General features: G+C 39.6%; 1 long non-coding RNA gene across 1 annotated transcript; it reads right to left on the bottom strand.

Annotated features, from left to right (window-relative positions):
- Positions 1-6819: 6819 nt before the first annotated feature.
- Positions 6820-8597, bottom strand: LOC108945902 (uncharacterized). The gene is made up of 2 exons (XR_001970126.2): positions 8403-8597; positions 6820-7056 (listed from the first exon to the last, which is right to left on the bottom strand). It is a non-coding gene; the product is annotated as an uncharacterized lncRNA (long non-coding RNA).
- Positions 8598-9455: the final 858 nt, after the last annotated feature.

Genomic DNA, 9455 nt, shown 5'->3' with positions numbered 1-9455 from the left:
TCCTCCGGGTTCATTTGTATTTGATTGAACCCGGAGTAGGCATCGAGAAAACTAAGGAACTCGTGGTCGGCTGTGGCATCGATCATGCGATCGATATTCGGCAGAGGAAAAGAGTCTTTAGGACATGCTTTGTTTAAATCTTTATAATCTACGCACATCCTAAGTTTATTTCCTTTTTTAGGGACTACGACTACGTTTGCTAAGCATTCGGGGTATTTTACCTCCCGAATGGATCCTATTTTGAGAAGTTTGGTTACCCCGTCCTTAATGAATGCATGTTTTACCTCGAACTAGGGTCTTCTCTTTTGTTTTACCTAACGAAACTTCGGGTCCAAGCTCAGTCGATGTGTAGCGATTTCCGGTGAGATCCCTATCATATCTAAATGGGACCAAGCAAAATAATTCATATTATTGACAAGAAATTTAATGATGTTTTCCCTGAGCTCGGGGGTTAACCCCCTTCTCAGGTATACCTTTCGATCGGGTAGATGCCCGATCAGTACGACCTGCTCTAACTCCTCGACCATCCATTTGGTGGTGTCGGATTCCTCGGGGATTATGAAGGATCGAGGGATCCAATAGTCATCGTCCTCGTCCGTTCCCTGCATCTTCGATTGCGTCGAGGTTGGCAGTTGTGGTTGCTATTTAGCTTCCTATTTTCCTTTTGACTGTGATACTTCTGTTGACGAAAGTGCCAATATCGGTATCACTTCGTCGATCGCGAACATCTCTTTGAAAGCGTATTGTTCCTCGTACACCATTTTTACTCCATCCGGTGTTGGGAACTTCAGCATTTGGTGAAGTGTTGAAGGGTCTGCCCTCATATTGTGAATCCAGGGTCTTCTGAACAGGGCGTTGTATCTCATATCGCCTTCGATCACATGGAACTTGAATAGTCCCAGCTATATTTGTTAGTAAAATGATTTCTCCTTTAATCGTTTCTCTTGCCATGTTGAAACCATTGAAAAATCGAGCTGCGGGCATGATCTGATCTTGTAGGCCGATCTGCTCAACAACCCTCGATCAAATAATATTGGCTGAGCTTCCTGGATCAATTAAAACACGTTTAACCTGAATTTTATTCACAAGGATAGAGATTACCAATGCATCATTGTGGGATTGTGAAATCCCTTCTGCTTCCTCATCGTTGAATGACAAAGTGCCTTCTGGTACATAGTCTCGAGTTTGTTTTTCCTTGATGATCGATACCTTAGTGCGTTTCAAAACGGGCTCTTGTGGAATATCGATCCCACCAACGATCATGTGAATCACGTGTTGTGGTTCTTCCTGCTCGGTTTTCCTATTTGCATCCGTGTCTCTAAAATGATTTTTAGCTCGGTCGCTCAAGAACTATCGAAGGTGACCCTCGTTGAATAGACGGGCCACCTCCTCCCTTAGTTGTTTGTAGTCTTCGGTTCTGTGACCATGCGTACCATGGTATTTACATATTTGATTGGGGTTCCTTTGGGATGGATCGGTCTGTAGGGTCCTTGGCCATCTAGTATCTTTGATTCTCGCAATGGCTGACACAATACCTGATGTGTCAATGGTGAAGTTGTATTATGATAATCGTGGTGCCTCTATGGGATAGGCACGTTTATCGAAATCATTTTTTCTTATGAGCACTCGAGAGCTCTATCCTCGATCGTTCCTTCGACGTGACTCGGGCGGTCGTTTTTAGAGTTATAACCCTGATCCCCTACTAACTGCTTCTCCCATATCTATTTCTGCTATTGTGACTTGCCGGGAGGTTTTATTTTGGTTTTTGGAGTTATTTGGGACACTTAGTCCCTAAATGAAAGCTTAAGTCTTAGGATTTTAATCGTAGTCAAAACTGTGTGAAGACGACTCCAGAATGGAGTTTCGTCGGTTCTATTAGCTCCGTTGGGTGATTTTGGACTTAGGAGCGTGACCGGATTGTGTTTTGGAGATACGTAGCTTATTTAGGCTTGAAATGGCGAAAGTCGAATTTTTTGAGATTTAGACCGGTGGTGGAAATTTTGATATCGGGGTCGGATTCCGATTCCGGAAGTTGGAGTAGGTCCGTAGTGTTGAATATGACTTGTGGTCAAAATTTGAGGTCATTCGGATGAGATTTGATATATTTTGACATCGTTTTTAGAATTTAGAAATTTCAAAGTTCATTAGGCTTGAATCCGTGCATAATCTGTGTTTTTGATTTTGTTCGACGTGATTTGAAGGCTCGACTAAGTTCGTATGGTATTTTAGGATTGGTTGGTATGTTTGGTTGAGGTCCCGGGGGCCTCGGGCGTGTTTCGGATGCTTAACGGGTCATTTTTGGACTTAGGGAGTTGGCAGATTTTCTCGTGTTATTGCAGAAATTTTCGTCATCGCATTCGCGAGGGAGATCTCGCTATCGCGTAGGTCATCTGAGAGGTCAGCTAAAATTGCTCTTCGCGTTCGCGAAGATGAAGACGCGATCGCGTAAGGTTATCAGGCAATGCACCGCGAACGTGTGGGCTAGGCCGTGTTCGCGAAGAAGAAGTGAGGCAGCAGTGGAGTTTGAGTGTTACTCTTCGCGGTCGCGTGAGGACAATTGCTATCGCGTATGTGTGAGCAGCTAGTGCATCGCATTCGAGTGAGGTGTTATGCGTTCGCGTAGAGTAAATTTCTGAGGGAGCGAAGTTGTTCTTCGTGATCGCGAGGACTTTTCCGCGATCGTGATTAAGGAACCACTCGGCAAAATTTAAAGTTCAAAAAATGAGGGTTTAAGTTCATATCACAAAAATTGATTGAGAGCTCGGTAGAAGGCGAAATTTGGAGAGATTTTCGGAGGAAGTTATTGGGTAATGATTCCTAACTCCTTTATGATTAAATCCTACTAATTTATGCTTGATTTTATCATTTAATTTCGAATTTGGGGTGGAAATAGGGGAAAATTGAGAAAAGTTCTTAGGCCGAATTTTGGGATTGTGATCGAGATTTTGGTATCATATTTGAGTGAATTTGGTATGGTTAGACTCGTGAGTAAATGGGTGTTCATAATTTGTGACTTTTACCCGATTCCGAGACGTGGGTCCGGGGAGGCTTTTTGGGCATTTTTCTATTTTCTTGCCTTAGCTTTGATTTCATTAGCTAGATTAGTTACTTGTAGCTATATTTACGCTATGTAATTGATTTGATTAGATTTGGTATACTCAAAGTTGGATACTCGTGGCAAGAGCGTGATTTCGGATTTGGTTTGAGCTTGGTTCGAGGTAAGTGACTTGCCTAACCTTGTGTGAGGGAACTCCCATTAGGATTTGGTAGTGTTTGGTATGGGAGCGCCGTATACGTGAGGTGGCGAGTACATACATGGGCTATTTGTTGTAAAATTCTATTTTTCACTAAGTCATAACTTGTTTTCTCCTTAATTGAGACTTACCAGCATATGTAAATATCCTGTTTAGACTAGAATAGCATGCCTACTTGTTTAACTGCCTATTTGAACTATGTGCAGCATGTTTAGTGAAATTACCTGCTTTCCATTACTTAAACTTAGTCTAAACTGTATGATTACTTGCTATAACTGTTATTTCGGTGGGTTGCACTGCATATTTACTTTGGGACTACAGAACGTTATCCCGGGAGATCCCCCTGTACTGCATATTTACTTTGGGACTATGAAACGGTATTCCGAGAGATCCCCCTGTATGGCATATTTACTTTGGGACTACGAAATGGTATTCCGGGAGATCCCCATGTTTTGCATATTTATTTTGGGACTACGGAACGGTATTCCGGAAGACCCCCTACACATTTACGTTTGGGACTACAAGACGGTATCTCGGGAGATCCCCTGTTGTTATCACTGTGTTCAGAGCTGTTGTCTTTCGTTGATTCTATTCCTACTAGATTTCCTTATTTATTTTACTGAGATATTTCATCCTGTCTTATTTCATTATATTTATACCAGTAGATCCCTGACCTGATCTCTTCATTACTCGACTGAGGTTAGGCTTGGCACTTACTGGATACCGTTGTGGTGTACTCACGCCCTTTCCTGCACATATTTTTCGTGTTCAGATCCAGGTTTATCTTACCAGCCCCATCACTAGTTGCAGTCGCTGCTGCTTATTGGAGACTTCAAGGTACATCTGCCCGCGCCCGCAGATCCTCGGAGACCCTTCTATCCCCCTATGTTCATTTTGCCTTCTTTCTGTAGAAATGATGTATAGAACGGTTAAGACCTCTTAGTAGCTTGTGACTTGCGGTATTCCGGATTTTGGGAATTTTGTACATTTTCAGAGGTGACAATTGTATATGCCGAGTGGTATTCAGTTGCTTTGATATTTGTTATTGTTAATAGTTAATATTCATGCTTTAGTTTCATTTCCGCAAAAGTGTTAGGCTTACCTAGTCATAGAGACTAGGTGCCGTCACGACAGTTCATAGAGGGAGAAATTGGGTCATGACAATTTCAGATGGGATTGCGTCCTAGGCCGTTGTTTCTACGATCTGCATTGTATGGTTGATATCGGTCTTTGTTCGACCGAGGTTCTCTGTCGGTATCTCTCTGAGTTCTTCCACCGGGCCTGATCGGATAAGCGGAACCGGAAGGGGTCCCTAATTGATCATCCTCGACCCTGATCTTCGACTGGTATTGATTATGTACATCGACCCAAGTTACCGCTGGGTATTCAATTAAATTCTGCTTTAGCTATCGTGAGGCCACCGAACTAAGATCGTTCAAACCTTGAGTAAAAGTTTGAACAGCCCAATCGTCTGTAACTGGCGGTAGTTCAATGCGTTCCATCTGAAACCGAGATACGAACTCCCTCAACATTTCGTTATCTTTTTGTTTTACCTTGAAAAGTTCTGACTTCCTAGTCGCAACATTTATTGCTCCGGCGTGTGCCTTTACGAAAGAGTCTGCAAGTATGTCGAAGGAATTGATAGAATTAGGTGGTAGATTGTGATACCATATCATTGCCCCCTTCGATAGAGTTTCTCCAAATTTCTTTAATAGAACTAATTCGATCTTATCATTTTCTAAATCATTTCCTTTTATCGCACATGTATAGGAGGTGACATGCTCATTTGGATCGGTGGTCCCATTGTACTTGGAGATTTCCGGCATGCGGAATTTCTTCGGAATGGGCTTCAGAGCCTCACTTGGGGGGAACGGCTTCTGCAAGAACTTCTTCGAGTCCATACCTTTTAAAATTGGTGGTGCCCCCGGTATTTGCTCAACCTGAGAGTTATATATCTCTACTTTCTTGTTATTTACCTCGATTTTCTTTTGTCCCATTTCAATTCGTTTAGTGAGCTCATCGAACATTTTCATAATGATGGGGTCAGTCCCCGATTCGTTGGCATTCGACCTTTCCGGTGCTGGCTTGGTCCTGTGGACGACTTCTGGTTCTATCCCACTCGGCGCTCGATGTTGATTTTGTAATTGCGCTATAGCGGCTTGTTAAGCCTGTAACATTTTAAATATCAAATGGAGGCTGACTCCACCATCTCCTCCGCTCTGCGTAACTCGACCACCAGATCGGCATTCCCTGCGTACGCTACCTTCGGGATCAGCGCCCAAATTTGTATTTAGGGCGATAAGTGAACTGACGTCGATGGGATTTACAACTGGTACTCCCTCGAGATCAGCCTGAGGCACCTCGATTCCTGGGGCAGCTATATTGTCGTTCTCCCCGTGAAATCCGAAACCGTTGTCACCATGTGTGGGTGTTGTTTGTGAGTTTGACATGTTTTTTTCTAAAAATAAAAACACTTACAAGAACAAGCATAAAGTAGTGTGTATTATCGGAATCAGTATTAAGCAATCACTATTATCCTTAGCCCCACGGTGGGCGCCAAACTGTTTACCCTTAAAATTGGATAACAATTAAACTTATAATGTGGGTTTAAGGATACGTATTTTCACTTAATACCAATTGAAATATATGAAGATTAACGATAGAATTATATAATAAAGTAAATCAAACCAATATTTGAGTATAACTCAACCCTTGAGTTAGAGTATCCTCCAACTGATTGATGCAAGGACAATAGAAACACAATAAGCTGAATAACAAGAGTGTGAGCGAGAAAGAAAATTATATCGCTTTGTATCAGTTGTGCTACAAATGGTTAGAACCCCCCTCCCCCCTTTATATAGTAGAGGAATTCTATATATGGTACAACTCTGGTTACAAAAGAAAAATCCCATGATTAACTAAACAACCGTTCTTGATTCGATCTGTTCCGAGATTTCCTCCATGATCTTCGACTAGTCGCGAATATCTCGCTTTTCCATTATTACACTATCTTCGGTATTACTCGATGCATATCTCGTTTAGTCTCGATTATTGTCGGCCTCGATCTTGGCAGGTGCCTAGAATCTCAATCTCGATACCTTGTCTTCGTGCCTCGATCCGATCGACTTTGGAGTCGTCCTTCGATGCAAACTTCCGATCTCGGTCAAACAGTAAAATTGGGTGGACCCGATTTTAGCCGTATACAAATATATTTATTTGAAATAATTTTTTTTACGAGAGAGACCAGGAAGGAATTCAATTAAAGAGATTGACCAAATAAAAACAGTGAATCCAACTCATTTCAAACAACTCCTACATATCACCCAACACTAGAAATAAAGCTAATCTTTTTCTAGGGAAAAACTCTCTATGTTTTGACAGTATATTAATGTCATCTTGATTTTTTGGGGTGAACACAAACGTTTTACTATAAATCTTTAAACAGGAATTTCATGTCCCAAATTACCCCCTAGACGTGACATGCACCCAACTAACACCACCTGTTAGGCGAACCATACTTTCATATCTTAACCATTAATTTGCAATATTTGATTAATTATGAGTATCCAAATAATCTGATAATTAATTATGAATAATTAGTATCTCAAAATATTAAATTAAAACTCTAGCCCAAATTCTACACTAGACCATGGAGCATCTAAGAGAATTACAAAAGACATCATATGAATAAATGATAAAGACTCTTTTGGCAACCTCCACGAACAATGCGGCAGCTCACCTCAATAACCGAATCAACTCTAGCGAACTCGTCAACTATTAGCTCCGTCCTCACCAATAGTATCTGTACAGACGTGCAGGTAAGGAGTGAGTTATATATAAATATAACCCAATAAGATCCTCGACCCGCCACTATGAATACCTCTGGAATAAGTGTTAGAAAATACAAATACACCATAACAAGAACGATATAATAAATACGATAATTATGCAATAACTCAATACATATTTATCAATAGAGTTAATAAGAGTTAACCAACAAGAGTACACATATCTTAATAAAGTATACATTAAGGACTTGTCATGACTGCAGTGAAAGAAATTAAACAATACCTTTACGAGTCCATAACGGCACCACAATGCGTCAAATGTGTAACAAAGCATACACAATGCTCACTTAAACATACACAACGCCCCAAATATAAATATCAAGAAGTATACACAATATTCGGGGGATGTAGAAAGGCATACACAATGCCCTAACATCATGGCGCACAATCGTATTAAACTCAACACCATGGCTCACAGCCGTATCAAACTATCAAATTCAACATCATGGCGCTCAGCCGTATCAAACTCAACAACATGGCTCACAGCCGTATCAAACTATCAAACTCAATATCATGATGCACAATCGTATCAAACTCAACACCGTGGCTCATAGCCGTATCAAACTCAACATCATGGCTCACAGTCGTATTATGCCATCAAACAACTTATAAAATAATTTTTTTATATTTATATTTTTCATAAAATAATATATTTGCGGCTACTCTAAGACCACCGATTCTGCCAAGCGCACACTTGTCCCAATACATGGACCAGGCAGAAAAAATATATTTTCAAAACGGATTTTAGAAAAGCAAGTATCAAAGCTTAAAGTCTCACTTATCTCGTTAACCACATGTTTTTCAACCTTGCAACGTCTAGAGCACCAACCAAAGCCTCAATCTATACGATATATTGATAATCGATGTCACTTAATGGGTCAAACTCAATTCTTATTCTAAATCCATTAACTGACATGCTAACTAGTTGAAAAATCCCTTAATTACTCACATATTCAACTTACTCCGCTATAATATTTCTAACCACAATATGATAGAGTTTCTGGTTCATCAATATACTCGTGCACCAATACTTGAGTTGTGAAGTTCAATGTTTATCATATAATAAAATACAATTAATCCAGCATATATGTGCAAAACTCCGAAACTGATTTCATGTGCAAAGTTCTGAAATTAAATTCCAAAAATGCAATCTTGAGAAGTTTTGTCCATCATTAAAGGGTAAGGATTTTCATTATTAAATTACAGTTCTATTTCTAAGGCCTCACAAGTACATCAATATCAACCATTATCACTTGTTCACAAAAATAATAATCCTAAGGTGAAAGAAATATTTCAATACCTCGTAATTTATTGTGATAAAATAGCCGAAACTATGTCCTCGTCGTCATCATTTCTTCTTTTGGTTCGCTGATCATTGAGCTATCAATCCCTTTGCCCAAGAATTCCATTAACCAATGATAACAAATAAAAAGTCACATAGCAGCCATGGTTTCCAGCTCACTGGCGTGTTCCTTCCAAATACTCTGTTTGTGCAAGTTTTTCTACAAATTCGCCAACTAGACTCTTACCTTTAGGTCTTTAAATGTGAAAAACAAGTTGTGAACCTAATCCATTATGCACTCAATATTTATAATAGAATAGAATCACTTTATTATTCAACTAATATGTGCTATTATAAATTAAGTCTATTCAAATATTTATTTCAAATAATATTCTTCCTATCCCTCAACACATAAATATTAGTTCTAAATATAATAATATAATATATATATATATATATGCACTCATATGTCAAATAAATATTTACTATTATCTATATAATAAATAAGGAATTATAATTAAAGTACTAACTTAAAAGTTTATTCTTGAAATACTGGGTTATTGCATTCTCCTTCACTTAACTTCTAGTCAACCTTTTATTTTGCAACCCAACTGTTGCACTTCTCTACCAATATAGGACTTTTGTGTGCTCTATTCTGTTTGAAGTTATCTCTGCATTCAACATAAGCTTTTCCAAGGCTTGCCAGACCAACTTTGGACCAAATAGTTGTGACTTCTCAGGTTTGAACTAACCAACTAGCAAACAACATCGTCGTCCATTTAAACCCTCAAACAACAAAATCTGCATACTAAGTTAGTACGAACGAACTCGGTCAAAATCAACTCATCATAAGATACTCACTAGGTAATATCCCTCAAGATATCTATATGCTTACGCTTCTTCACTATGTTAGAACACAATCAAACACCACGACTACAGTCCTGCAATGAAATAGAAATACCTCCATACTATTGGAACACATCCAGACGCTCATATGTAATGCTCTCACGCACGATTATGCTAGAACATATTTATACGCCCCTACATAACACTTTTACGTACGGCAGCACT

The sequence above is a fragment of the Nicotiana tomentosiformis genome, chromosome 6 (genome assembly GCF_000390325.3).
Source record: "Nicotiana tomentosiformis chromosome 6, ASM39032v3, whole genome shotgun sequence".
Taxonomy (NCBI): Eukaryota; Viridiplantae; Streptophyta; class Magnoliopsida; order Solanales; family Solanaceae; genus Nicotiana; species Nicotiana tomentosiformis.
Note: the sequence above shows the minus strand (reverse complement) of the source record. Positions and strands in the feature narration are given on the sequence as shown.